The 14,326-nt window shown below is 32.9% G+C and overlaps 1 protein-coding gene across 2 annotated transcripts in view; it reads left to right on the plus strand.

Moving 5' to 3' along the window:
• LOC119082316 (cAMP-dependent protein kinase catalytic subunit 1) overlaps positions 1 to 14,102 on the plus strand; it is a 69,780-nt gene extending 55,678 nt beyond the window's left edge. For both annotated transcript variants that reach the window (XM_037191818.1, XM_037191817.1), the window contains exon 3: positions 13,844 to 14,102. The gene's annotated coding sequence lies outside the window, so the exon portion shown is untranslated. The remainder of the gene's footprint in view (positions 1 to 13,843) is intronic.
• Positions 14,103 to 14,326: the final 224 nt, after the last annotated feature.

Below are 14,326 nucleotides of genomic sequence, written 5' to 3' on the forward strand. Positions count from 1 at the left end.
GAAACCTGTTCGGCAATCATTTGATTTTATATCGAAAACAATATTTCTGAAAATGCTATTCTAAAAATAACAATTTTACCCACATTAGACCTAAAATACATGGTTCACGAAAGTGTAAAAGTTCCGTCGAAACGATCGAACTCTTTCATTATCAAAGAACAATGTGAAAAGGGAAAGAAACGGAAAGGGTTGCATCTCTTGGGTACTTAAAAAAACGGATGGGTTAGGTTAGGTATAATATCTGACTATCGACAAAAGAAATGAATTTTGCTTGATTTTACCATTTACACGAAATGTAAATTTGATAATATGAACAGCCTTTTTTCTCAGAAACGCACACACCCGTACAAATCAAAACCGATAATTTTTATCAACCAACGCAAAGGAATAAACGTACGAACCAAAAAAAATCTCACAACTTCAACCCACGTCACCTTCTGAATTGTCTAATTTTTTGCATAAACATTTTACCTTTCTACCTTTTTATACAGAATTTTTAAGTCTCTTTCTGTGTGGAGATTCTCACCTCTATTTAGTAAAATGGTCACGAATATCCCCAAAGTTTTTCTATTATTTAGAGCAGACGAACTGCGTACACACAGCGTATCAATGTATACACATAGGACTCATATATTCATACAGTGTATGTTAGAAACGTGAATCGTGTTCGGGTTCATTAAGGATTATAACTAAATAACCAAAGTGGTTGACACATCGAAGTAACAACTTATTTTCCATTAAGCTTTTAATGTCTACGTTTTGGTTGTTTATTTTCATCTTTTACACCTGTAAAACACCAACACATCTCTGTTGTCGTAATACAATATTTTTTTTTGTTAAAACACCCACAGCAAGCACTTTGAAAACTATTAATTTTCTTTCGTGCAGCGTGTGAACGGAACAATTTTTTTTTCTAATTTATTTATTTCATCGACATCGAAACACCAATAAAATTCGAATCGATATGTTTTTGAAGACATTGCACGAATTAATATTTGACATTGTTTTGAAAATCTATTTTTAGAAATTGAATTTCGTTGGGATGAATTTCACCTGTCGAACCGAAACCGGTATAATGGTTCGGTGGCTCAGTTTATAGAAAGTAAAATTAGAATTCGGTAGATGACACGGGCTGTTGTTGTATGGGTTGTCAGAACTGTAATTGAATGAGAAACGATTGATAGATGAAATTTGTCAGTTTACAGAAGAAAATATCGATTTCCATTGAAAGCCTTTTTGAAATAGGGAACAAATCCTTTTACGACCTTAACGATCGTTTAGCATTTATATTTGTTAGAGATTTCATTGAGAATTGTTTAGTATTTCGTGTTTACATAGTATACACCCCCTACGATACTGATTCGTTACTGTTACAACCAGATAAAATTTCAAGAATACTTTATCAATTGTTTCCGTCGTCGTCGGTTTATTTAACTTTAATTTCAGTTTCAAACAAAATTCCTAGAGAATAGACAATAGAAAACTTTCGGATCACTTCATTTTCTTCCTACACGCTCTGTTGGGTACATATATCAAAGTTGGAAAGGCGAATATCGTTCGAAGCGTCTCCACTTATAGCATTTGAAGTACGCCGTCTTCCAACGACTAATTTTCAAATTCAATATTAATTAATTGAAAATCCTTACGGTGTATGTATGGTAGATCACTTAGAAACTAACGAGAACTATCTTCCGTATAACGTTACAATGTGATGAATATTTAAAATTCTCATTTAATGAATTTCCAACAAAGTAAATGTCTCTTCACATTTAATAGCATCCAAGTTTAGTGATGTGTGTAGCATACATTATCGAAAGTGTGTAGGCCTTTTTCGTCATGAAAATTCCGAGTATAGAAAATTTACTTTCCGTACCGTAACACACACATTTCTGTTGCGTAAAATGTCGCGCATTCCGTATTCCAACAAATTTATGTATTATTTATATATACGTTAAAGTCATAGTATACCTCTTACACATAATAATACGACCGAACGTGAACATTAAAATATACTACGGAAAAGTCTTCGTTTCTTGCTACTAATTTCAACAAAATGAGATAGGTCGACAACAAGACAACAACAACACCGAACCATCATATCGCAAAACCTAATTTAATGTCAGCTCTGTATTATATTAGATGTTCGTATAACACAAAATGATGAGTACAAAGTCTTGTCTTCAGTCATAAGCTCCAAATTACTTAATTAAATTGTTCTGTTGAATGAACTATAAACTGTATGTGTTTGAGTTTGTAAACTGGCTCAAGCAAAATATGTTACAGTCTGCAGAAAAGTTTTATCGAAAATATTTTTCTTTCCCCCATTTTTTCATAAATTTAAATTGAATTACTCCACCATATGTATAGGTGTTCATTTGTGTGTAAAATGATAAGAACTGAAGCTCCTAACATAAATGGGTCCATGTTCCATGTTACATAGATAATTTGTGCAAGGAAATGCAACGACCAGAGAAGAAAATAGAAAAAAAAATCGTCTTTGCAATAATGGTTTCTCTCTGAGCTTGCAAATGGCGGCGACAGCTACATGAATTGTATGTTCCATTTTCATGATAAAAAGAAAACTTAGCATCACAATTTTCATGTAGAATGGCATGACATAAAATGATAAACCAATAAAGTACCACGAATGAGTGGAATGCAACATAAGTGCATTATATACATGATGCATATGGTATTAATTCAGTTGCCGTGTCTTATGAAAATATGAAAAATATGCACGTAAGCGTTTCAAAGTTGTGTGTGTTGCATTTATATTATGGTTTTTCAATTGCATGGTGTTTTTTTGCAGTGAATTTCAACGACACATGAAATTGGATGCGGAATTCAGTGTACCAAAAAACACTTAAGAGAATTGAAGTTGATTGCTTAGCACCCACACTGACATTATAGGCATATCGTACGACCAAGCGTCGTACTTAATTCAATACGCAATTCGGAAGTAGGGAAAATAAACAAAAGGTCTCGAAAATTTGGTTGTGGAGCAACAACATTTGATTTCGTTACTGGCAATTCTGAAGCGTAGCCAAGGAAGGCGGTAGAGCGGTTTTAAAATCGACAGGCGTATCGCCATATATAAATCATTTAATCTGTTACTTCTTTTGTTTAAATAGTGCACTACTGCTTGATGGAAAATCTTTTACTTCATTTATTTCAACAAACATTTTCTTTCAATAAGAGTACATTAGGCGGATGACCTGGCTTGTTTTTTTTGGCTGTCGACAACAGATGCCGCTTCTGAAAGTTCAGCTCGAGTAGGTCTCTCCTTCAGGCTCGTGTCAAAAATAATATAAACAAAACTAATACTTAGCTTTTCTTAATTAAAGTGTTTAACAAATTATGTTAGCAATGCAAGTAATGTTTCCAAACAAGTTTCATTTAACCCTGTGTTCAATTGAATTTCAATTCAACTCTCAGTCAACCACCAAGAAAACTTATGAAAGTAGGAGTTTGAAACTTTAAAACTGATACCAAATAATGTCTGAATGTTTAGCTTCTTAAAACCGACATAAATGGCATTCTGCACACCACGTGTCGTCATGTGTATGTTTGTATATTTTCTGTTGAATAACACATAAAATTAGAGAAACATCGAAACACACAACATCCATAAAGAAAATGTTCTTATTTTTGTTCGCATGAATGACATTAAAGCGGGTGTATATTAAGGACGAACAAGGTCATCCAAGTAGTATATCTGCCAGCCATAACATTTTATATATAATTTCTTTTTATGGTGGGGAAAGAAAAAATAATGTAACCATCCGATGTCACAATATGCCTCGTGTTTGCTCTATATATTACAGAGGTTTCCCTGTTAAGTTCCAACAATTTCGCAATGTTGTAACGCCACGCTTTCTTACGTATATTCGTTTTTATTTTCGTCAACTTTGCTAAGAGGCGCGCGTTAAATATATTGGAATATATTATACTTGTCAGTACATATATATATTGTGTGACATAATCAAATCACAAGGGAGAAAAAGACAAATTTTATAATTGTTTTTAATGAATTTAATTTTGTGATTTTCGTTCGAAAAGTTTGCTCGGAGAAAATTAAATTTTAAATTTTTCGTTTGACTTTAAATTTGGTATTTAGGTCATCGTTATCGTTTTGATTAATTTTATGAACAAAACAAAATTGGAAAGGTAAATAGAACATAATGACACTAATTTGATTTGATTGATACTTAGCTATAAGACGGGGCTTAGCTGAGCTACTTTGAAACTTTGGAGACTGTTACAATATTTCGACGAATTAGAAAACATTTGCTGGAAAAAAGAATCTCTGACTGTGTTGGAGGCAGGTCGAATAAAAAAACGACATCAATTTCTTGATATTTCTCAAGTTTTGTCATAAATATAAATGACAATCTTCAACATCTCCTGAAAAGTTTTAAATGGAAATTTTGTTTAACTATGCAAGAGATTTGAGTAATCTCCAGAAACACTGGTGACTGGATTTTTTTTTTAATTTGGAGGAATTCGAAATTGAATAATTTTCTTTATTAAAAGCGAAAAAAAGGCTGCAAAGTGCAACCAATAAAAAAACGATCTTTTCAAAAAACAAATATTTACAATAAATAAAAATCATCAATTCTCTTACGTCCCAAGGTCCCTAAAATGCAACTAGAATTTCTTGGAAACCTTCTGTAGCAGGTAGAGCGCGGTTCCCCAGAAGCCTTTTGCATTAATGATCCCAATTTCTTTATAAATGTCTTTGTCTCAGGAGCCATGCTACCTAGTGATTCAAAAGCAATAGGTGTGAATAAATAATTCGAGAGTTTGTTGTTTGACTCAGCATATACCATTTAGAGATGGTTTTATAATCACTAAATCTATTACTATCGAGGAGTGCTCTTTTACTTCATTTGTTTACTTCATGAATGTTAATATAAGGCCAAATTAACCGTCATCGCATATTGTTGTCGTTAATGTTTGTCGATAACAAATGATTACTAAAAGGATAAAATTTCTTACCAAAAATGTAACAAAAAAGTCCTGAGTTTTGTAAAGGCGACAAATAAAACCCCCTCCACTACATCTGAGCTGTTCCTTCGAAAAAAAAAACATTTTTTCTCTTGAGGGATACCATGAGTGAATCTGCAAAACTAGACAAGTTAGACAGGGTTTTTTGTGAACGATACCTTCTAATAAAATGATAATAATTTATGGTTCAATTACTTTCCAAAACACGCTATATAAAACCGCGTCGATGCTACATTGCGTTACCGACAATGTCTACGTCCGACAATATTTTTTAATTGGTATTTGGTATTTACTTGGCAATCAATACTCATTACCAGGTAATCAAAACGAAAAAATATTAGAAGTTCATTGTGAACGAAGTACTTTTCTTTTATTAAAAAAAAAGTTGTCGCATTTTTTATTCGTCATTTAACTAAATCAAAAGTCTATAGATTCGGTTCCCTTTTCGACACAAATAATTGGAATTTATAAATATATCTTTGTTCGATAAATAAATTATGGTTAGTCAAGTGTATAATTTTATTAAAATTTCTTCTTCTTCTTTCTTCTCTTCGTTTTTTTTTTTTGTGCAGAAAAACCAGCCACTCCGAATTTTCATACATAACGAGTGAATAAATCATTGTCTTTGTAATGAATAATGTGTGGCTAAATTTAGATGTGATGTTTGTATATCTAATAAATACAAAACCCTGAAAAAATCTTTGTACCTTTGTAGGATTATAGGAAACAAAAGAAAATTTTGTCTGTTTCACCATTATATCTGAATCGCGCAGAGAGACAAACAAAAATATGAAAAGTTTATCAATATAATTTCGTTCGTCGATTTCCATACATTTGTTAGCAAATACAAAACCAGTTTTCAACATGAAAAAGAAAATGAAATAGGAAAAAAAAAATATGTTTCCAAAGCGTTCCCGAACTAAGAAAACATTGAGAATGTTCGAAAAAAAATATAAAGCCAACAATTTTGTAATACAAACATAAAAGACCATTGCGTCATATTTATTTACAATATTTTTCATTCAAAAAGAGAAATTCCTAATAAAATCATCGTTATACAATACAATTGAAGAAAAAAATGGTGGAGGAGAAAACGGGATAAGAAATACATATATACCGAACGATACCCAACGATATTGTATATAACCTAGTCTGAGAATTTTTTTTTCTCGACACGAACGCCGTTTTCTCTAACTAAGTTTGGAGTTTTTTTTTGTTCTCTTCAGTTCTATGTATTCGGGGTAAATATAAATACTTAATGGCATACAATGTATACATATCGCAAACGATATGGCGAAAAAAGTAGAATATCGGCTTAATTATATTCCTGCTTAAAATAAAAACAAAAATGGCATCTAAGTTATGTGTGTTATGCCCATTTTTATAAGTTTTTTTTCCCCTGTTACTTTTTATATTTTCACTCAGAACAAATAGACGTTCGCACAAATACTTAAGCAACCCACTCTCCCCAGGTTGTTAAACTTGTAACATTTCCCTTTTTTTCGGTAATATCGCCGAACGTTAAAGGGAAAACTTTTTTCCAAGAATAGAAGATGGCTTATCTCTTGAACTCGGGTGTATATATATGGAAAATAGAAGACATAACAAAGCATTATGTACATTCTGGTTTATGGGATATAATATAACCAGGCAATAGAGGTACGCTACATCGTAAAGATTTGTTGTTATCGTTTTTGTATATTATATTGTACGAGATAGAACTTAGTTCAACTGTGATTCCGTCATAAGATTAAAGTTTTTTTTTTCATCTTGCTTCGCATCCTTCTAAAATTATATTTAAAAGCTCAAACTTCTTGAACCGAAAGTAAATTGTTCATTTAAATTTAAATTTGCTTTTGCATTTCCGTTAATAAAAATGGAAATAAAAAAGAATTTCTTTCCGTCAGTCTAATTCCGAAATTGTTGCGAATATATTCTTTTCTTAATAGAAATTTTGGTGTGCTGTATATAAACATTAGACAATAATGACATCATATGTGGCTGTGTGTGACAAAAAAAAATGTCAACGAACCAAAATTTATCATACAACATGTGGCTGAGATTATCTTTTTAGCCCCGTACGAAGTACGAAGGGGCTTATAGGATTACGATGCCGTGTGTAATTGATGGAATTCGAAGCAGACGGTAAGGGCAAAGTGTTTGCCTATGTTCATAGATGACGAATCCGCAATAAAAATTTGGGCCGTCTGTCCGTCTGTCCATCTGTCCGTCTGTCCGTCTGTCCGTCTGTCCGTCTGTCCGTCTGTCCGTCTGTCCGTCTGTCCGTCACGTCGATATATTGAGTAAATCAAATCCGATTTCAAAATTTTTTTTTTTCCCTGAAAGATAGTCAAAATAGTGAGGCTAAGTTCGAAGATGGGCATATTCGGGTCGGCCCTTCGTGAGTTAGGGCCACCTAAGTGATTTAAGGTCTTTTGGTGATATTTATGGCAAAATAAACGATGGAAATGTAAATGACACGGCAAATGATAGGTATTGTCAATACCAATCCAGGAAAAAAAAGTTTTTTAAAATCGGGTGAGTGGACCGTTAGTTAGGGCCTTAGAAGTGAAAAGCTACTAGGGCCCTATGTGTATTTTACATAGAACTCAAGTAAATTTAATCCGTTTTTCGTATTTTTTGTTTCATTTGGAAGGTAATCAAAGGCCGAATAGAATGTAGTTAAAAAAAAAAAAAATTTGGGTCCTCGGACTAAGGCCGCTACTAGGGCCCTATGCGTATTTTACATACAACTCGAGTAAATTTCATCGTTTTTCGTAATTTTTGTTTCATTTGAAAGATAATCGAACACCGAATAGAATGTTGTTGAAAAAAAAATTAAATTTGGGTCCTTGGACTAAGGCCGCTACTAGGGCCCTATGTGTATTTTACATTGAACTCGAGTAAATTTCATTCGTTTTTCGTAATTTTTGTGTCATTTGGGAGGTAATCAAAGGCCGAATAGAATGTTGTTGAAAAAAAATTAAATTTGGGTCCTCGGACTAAGGCCGCTACTAGGGCCCTATGCGTATTTTACATACAACTCGAGTAAATTTCATCGTTTTTCGTAATTTTTGTTTCATTTGAAAGATAATCGAACACCGAATAGAATGTTGTTGAAAAAAAAATTAAATTTGGGTCCTTGGACTAAGGCCGCTACTAGGGCCCTATGTGTATTTTACATTGAACTCGAGTAAATTTCATTCGTTTTTCGTAATTTTTGTGTCATTTGGGAGGTAATCAAAGGCCGAATAGAATGTTGTTGAAAAAAAATTAAATTTGGGTCCTTGGACTCAGGCCGCTACTAGGGCCCTATATGTATTTTACGTATAACTCGAGCAAATTTCATTCGTTTTTCGTAATTTTTGTTTCATTTGGAAGGTAATCAAAGGCCGAATAGAATGTAGTTGAAAAAAATAATTTGGATCCTCGGACTAAGGCCGGTACTACGGCCCTATGTGTATTTATACTCAATAAATTAAAATTTTAGGGCTATTTGAAATTTTTGTTTTATTTGAAAGGAACGTCGTACGGGGCTTCGTAATTGCGCTATGCGCAATTTCTAAGATGTACACATTACATAATAATTTTACTTTAACCACTTTAACCGGCGCATAGGTTTACGGTCAAAGTAGGGTGACAGACGCACTAGGGTCACGTACGCAATAGATATACGGGTTTGTACGGGGCTCAGTCGCAGCAAACGCTCCGACTGTTCTGATGGCTCGTTTTCCCATGAAAAGGACATTATTCGAAGCAAAAACAAAGTCTGGCTGTCTCTCACTTGATTATACAGTATGTCAATTAGTTACCCCTATTATGGCTCAGGTGATGGAAATTTAAAACATTAATGGCACTTGTTTTTGTAGCTGTCCGGCTTACATACAGAAATATTACGATCGTTTAATTTTGTAGAGCTTTGGTTAATTGCCGCGCATCGATTGAACGTTTGATCCTGTGGAATATTTCGTCAAATTTTTAATCGTTCCAAGTATTCCATTGTATGCATAAGAATTCCAATGGGGGATTGAAGTTTTTTTAAGTCATTTTTAATCGACGTAAAACATTAATCTAAACAAGAAATTGTTCAACGGCCTGTCTCTAAAATGCACTGATCTTTTTATAAGTTCGTCTAGGCTTCGAAACGTACAGCCGCCCGTAAGAAAATTATAAAATGGCGGTCCTATATTTTTGATTTTACACTGTTTTTAGCAATTCTTTTGATCAGAATTGTCGATACCTATCTAGTTCTTGCTGCAGAACACCTAACACATACTTATTTTCATCGAGACTGAAACGGCCTCAGGCACATTTTAGGCGGATGATTAAAAATTGGGTCGATTTAGGATTTAGGCATTTTAGAGGCATACCGTAGAACCATCTATTGCTTAGAATAACGTTCTGCGTCGGATGGGTCAAAACTTCAATCCCCCATCGGTTTGAGAAATAATCTTATTACCAGCACAGCTCACAATTCCAACCAAATGTATGTGAAGACATGCAGAGGTCTCCTCTCAATTGACGAATTAAACCGATAAGATTACGCACATTCATCCGTTATTATTAAATTTAAGAGCGAAACAAATTATTGCCCTTAAAAGTAATGATCCCCTTGTAAATATTTCGAATATTTCTAATACCAAGGACTTATTATTATGGCCATTTTATGGCGCCATCATAAATCATAGTTGAATTTCCAAATAGAACATTGCATTGAACCCACTTAACCCATAATAACATACAAAACTTAGCATACATTATTAACAATCCGGTCCAGCATTATACAAGGTTTATGCACGGATACAACAGCACACGAAAATAATCTAACGCGTTGTTATGGAATTTAAATGCTACGAGGCGCGTGTTTTATATAACCCGTAGAATACATTACATCGCTAACTATTTTAATTAACATTCACCCTGAGTTTAGTTAATGAGAATTTGAAACTGCGCTCTTAAATTGAAAATTATCTTCTCTCTATAATATGTATCCACCTGAAATCAGGCTACAGAATTAAATTGCTTTTTATTCAACGATAATGAGAGACGGAATTTTTCCACCGAACATTCTACGGTTTCAAGCAAAATTTTCAGACCCTCAAATTAAAGTTTCGCATGCAAATGTTGCCTGTAAATTTGAGCGATTCAAAACCATCATCGACGTCATTTGCAATTATGCAACGGTCAATAGATTCAATTAAAAATTTTATTCGTCTGGATGATTGCAGGAACATGATTTTGAATGGACTTATTATTCGTGCTTGAATCGTTGTCAGCATTATTCATTTATATATATGATTGACCAGTATACCGAGGGGTAGACTAGTCAATCATTTTCTGACACAAGGTACGTTTAAGACATATATGATGGAAATCATTAGAAAACGTTAGCTGCACTGACTACACCCAAATTTTGAAAGTTTTCTGCAGCTAAATTTCGTGTAGAGTCGTTTACCCCTCGGAAAAAAACATTTACGCTGACACAGAATTAGTTTTCAACCAATTTATGCATAGTGCATGTTTCGTTGAAAGTGATGGATTTAGGTCAAGCAAACATAATGATGTAACCCATAACCATAAAATAAATGTGCTAAATTTTCATATTTACCAAAGTTGAAAACTAATCTACTTCACTATTAAATTCAAAAGCAATTAACACCATTAAAGGGAACGCGTTTCAAAAATAGTTACTAATATCTCGAATGCAACAACCATTTTACGTTTTAGATTATACGTGGATTTATTCCGTGTGTAAATTACAAGCGACACCGACAGCATTGAAATTTTAATAATTCACTCCGCTAATTTGCATCAAAGCTCATCTGCTCGCATCAAATTTCCTGCTTTTCTCTTTGCATTTTTCACTGCAACTTTGTGAATTTAAATTCAACATTAAATTCACGCGAAAAATGTAAAATTTAGTTTCAAAGTTTTAATAACAAATTTTTTATTTTTTAAATAACTCGCCTCTCTCACTTTATCTACCATCCATTACATTATCATAACTTAAAAGGAAACAGTTTTAATGAAAATGGTTTGTTAATAATCGACAATTTACCCATTCATCTGAAGCTTTTTTTTTGTTTCCATTTTAATGAAACTGCTGTTCCAATTTAGGATGAGTGCATTGTGCATTCAATAGTGCAGCACACATTATGCTGAACATTTTGTTTTATAATTATTTGGTTGATTAGGCCCAACGAGCCAACTCTATTGATGATTATGTATTTACGGTGATATGAAGTATGCACCATCAGGCAGGATATTTGAATTCAATTGATGACATCATTGAATAATGATTAATATTCAGGCGCTTTGTATATAGGAATGCAAGCGGATGATATTGTTGAAATATTGTATGGACCTTTTAACCGATGTGTGGGTCTAGTTTATACTCATCTGTAGAGTCTAAAACGTTTTGTAAGATAACAGATTATGAAATCGTGCAATTTCTATCAAATCTGTATCTGTATCTGCTTCTCTGTCCTTGTAATAAAATTCTGCAGGCAACTGAAACCATTAATTAGTCTTGTTACTAATGAGAAATAATTTTTAATTGGATGGTGACACCCCTTGTCAATGATTGCATGAATTTTATGTGAATTTTATTAACTCAACAAGTTTGTTAAACTTCAATGCATTTTTTTAATTAGTTTGAGCGAGTTATAAAATCAACAATTTAAATTCAATTGCAACAATCCGGATTGTTTTGCGAAAAATTTTAACTGATCATGTGACCTAAACACAAATAAATATGCGAAATGGGATGGCATACGATTCAAATATTCGACAAAGCGGATAGTATAAGTAAAGACATAATGGGAAAGTGTGCTTGGCATAACAATAATTAAAAATGAGTTTATTTAATCGAATTGTTGCCATGAATGGGGGGAAATATGCCTTTTTCGATTCGGTTTCGGAACCAACATTAAAACAAAAGAAAGTAAATCTTTTGTTCCGTATTTAATGCCCACATGAAAAAGCCCTAAAACGTTGATCGGTAAATGGTTTTTCCAAGTCCATTCAATCGAGTTTCAATTACAATTTAGTCTTGATTATACTACATAATAGCTTTTGATAATAATTTCTCCGTTCTCGTTGCTACAGGTTATTCTCGGTTTTATGTATACCCTTAAATTGTACGGCACATTCATACATATTTTATCTGTATACTTATATACCACATACAACTACGGGATTGTGTGTTCTATGAGATAAGTACGGATTTTACAACCATAGCACTACAATAACGAAATTCCTGGAATGGAAATTTTCAATTTTAAATTAGATCGCGTGCCGATGACTAATTTATTACTCCAGTTAAATGCAAGATAATTGGAAAATAAAATGAGATGGCTGGCTGGAACTGCTGTTCTCGATAAAGTCCAACGGAATATTCACGGCAAAAGAACGGAAAATACCGATGGACGATTTAGATTGACGTGTGAGACTCTAATACCTTGTGGTGATCACAGTTTGAAATGTCAAGCATCGAGTAGCCTGTGCTCCAGCCTATATATACCGTGTACAATGCGTCAATAAATCATTCACTATCCGGCTTCGGCTGAGATCACATCTACGAGTTTTCCTTGTAGTAAGTTGACTGTAGATAGATTATCATATATGGTCGAGATTGACCTCGTATGTGTACGTTTACAGTGCGTAATTTTACGATTTACTCGTAAAATTTACGAATGAGACAAAACGGTTAATATTGTCGTGGCTCAACGGAGGTCAACATATTGTCCAGGCAATGTGCTTGCTTAGCATTTAAAAGAAATGATTCTTATTGAGCTGCACTTTTTTTTCTCGAAATGTGTGCTTTCTTACGAGCAATTTATTTTCTCTCGGGGCACTATTATAGAAATTATTTACCTGCTGATGGTATTAACTTAGACCTTTTTTTCGTTTTGTTGTGATGGTAATGGGTTGTTACTGCTGCTAATTAAGAATACTTATGATGCAACCCTTTTTTTCGGCAATTATCTTCATTCGATTCCTTTTCCTTTTTTTTAATATGATAAGTTCTTGAACGATATAATATCGACCCATTTGTGCACGTGTTGGAAAAAACCTACTTGAAAATGTCAGGCCCAAACTTAAGTCTAGACTCGTTCCTAATTTTTTTAGTTAAAATTACACGATCTCGTCATACGTCAAAGCGAAGATAAATCCCTAAGGGATGGAAAGTTGGTTTTAAATCTTTCAAGCTTGAAATTATAGTTGTTTTTTTAGCTCTGAACAGTGTTTCAGTGTTTCCAGTTTACGATATTTTGGCGCAAAATTTTAAATTCAAAATTTGCGCCAAAATCGAACCTGCTTTTTTATACTTCCCCCCCAAGAAACCTTCAATAATTGGGAAAATTCTGATAACTGCTACTTGAAGAATGAAATTCTTGTTAAATTAAACCAAATGATTCAGATCATCGATTCAGATTGATATTAAAGCACTCAATTTTCGTCGGATATTTAATTCAATTTCTTTTCGAGAATTTATTTTGCAACAATTTAGTAGTAATTGCTCTAGTTATACTTTCCTCCTGTTGATTTTTATTTTTAGTTTGAAAATTTCTTTTGCAATGCTATTTACTAAGAAACTGTTTAGCTTTGTCACAAAATTTTATACTTGAGTGTTTAAGAATCATTAAGTTTCCAAGCGTTTGTTATAATTAAAAATGTGATTTAAAGTGGATCAAATTTTACAGCATCACAACGTATAGTTAAGAAAACAGATATTTAGTTGAGTTGACAATGTTGAACAGATTTAATCAAAAATAAACTTCCAACGAAATAGATAATTTGTGTAGTCTAATGTGTCCCTTCTTTATTTTTCCAGATTACCAGCCAAACACACAAAATTCGGAGATGAAATCTTACATTCAATGAAAGACCGTCATTCGACCATCATCAATCCGAAGACAAACTTTAATCGCAGGAAAAAAGAACAAAACACCAACCGAAATAAAAAATCATCTTCATTCTTCATCTAACTTTATAATATTAAAGGAGATAAAAAAAAAACTTATAAGGAAAAACTAGTCGATAATGAAAACAAACGCTTTTGGTATGTGCACATTATTTCATAATTAAACAAAACAAAAATTGAGAAAAAAAAAACAAAACTAAAAATATATTTTGTAGTAGGAAAAAAGATTAGAGAAATCACTATCCACCATAAATTATTCATCACACATAAAATCTAATTCATATCAAATCTAAATTAAATACAAAAAAAAATTGTTTTCGTGATTTTGGCTGGGAAGTTCCCAGTGGGAACGGATTATAATTTCATAAATTCATTATATTTTTTTGTTAAATT

This window comes from Bradysia coprophila, unplaced genomic scaffold, assembly GCF_014529535.1.
Source record: "Bradysia coprophila strain Holo2 unplaced genomic scaffold, BU_Bcop_v1 contig_415, whole genome shotgun sequence".
NCBI lineage: Eukaryota > Metazoa > Arthropoda > Insecta > Diptera > Sciaridae > Bradysia > Bradysia coprophila.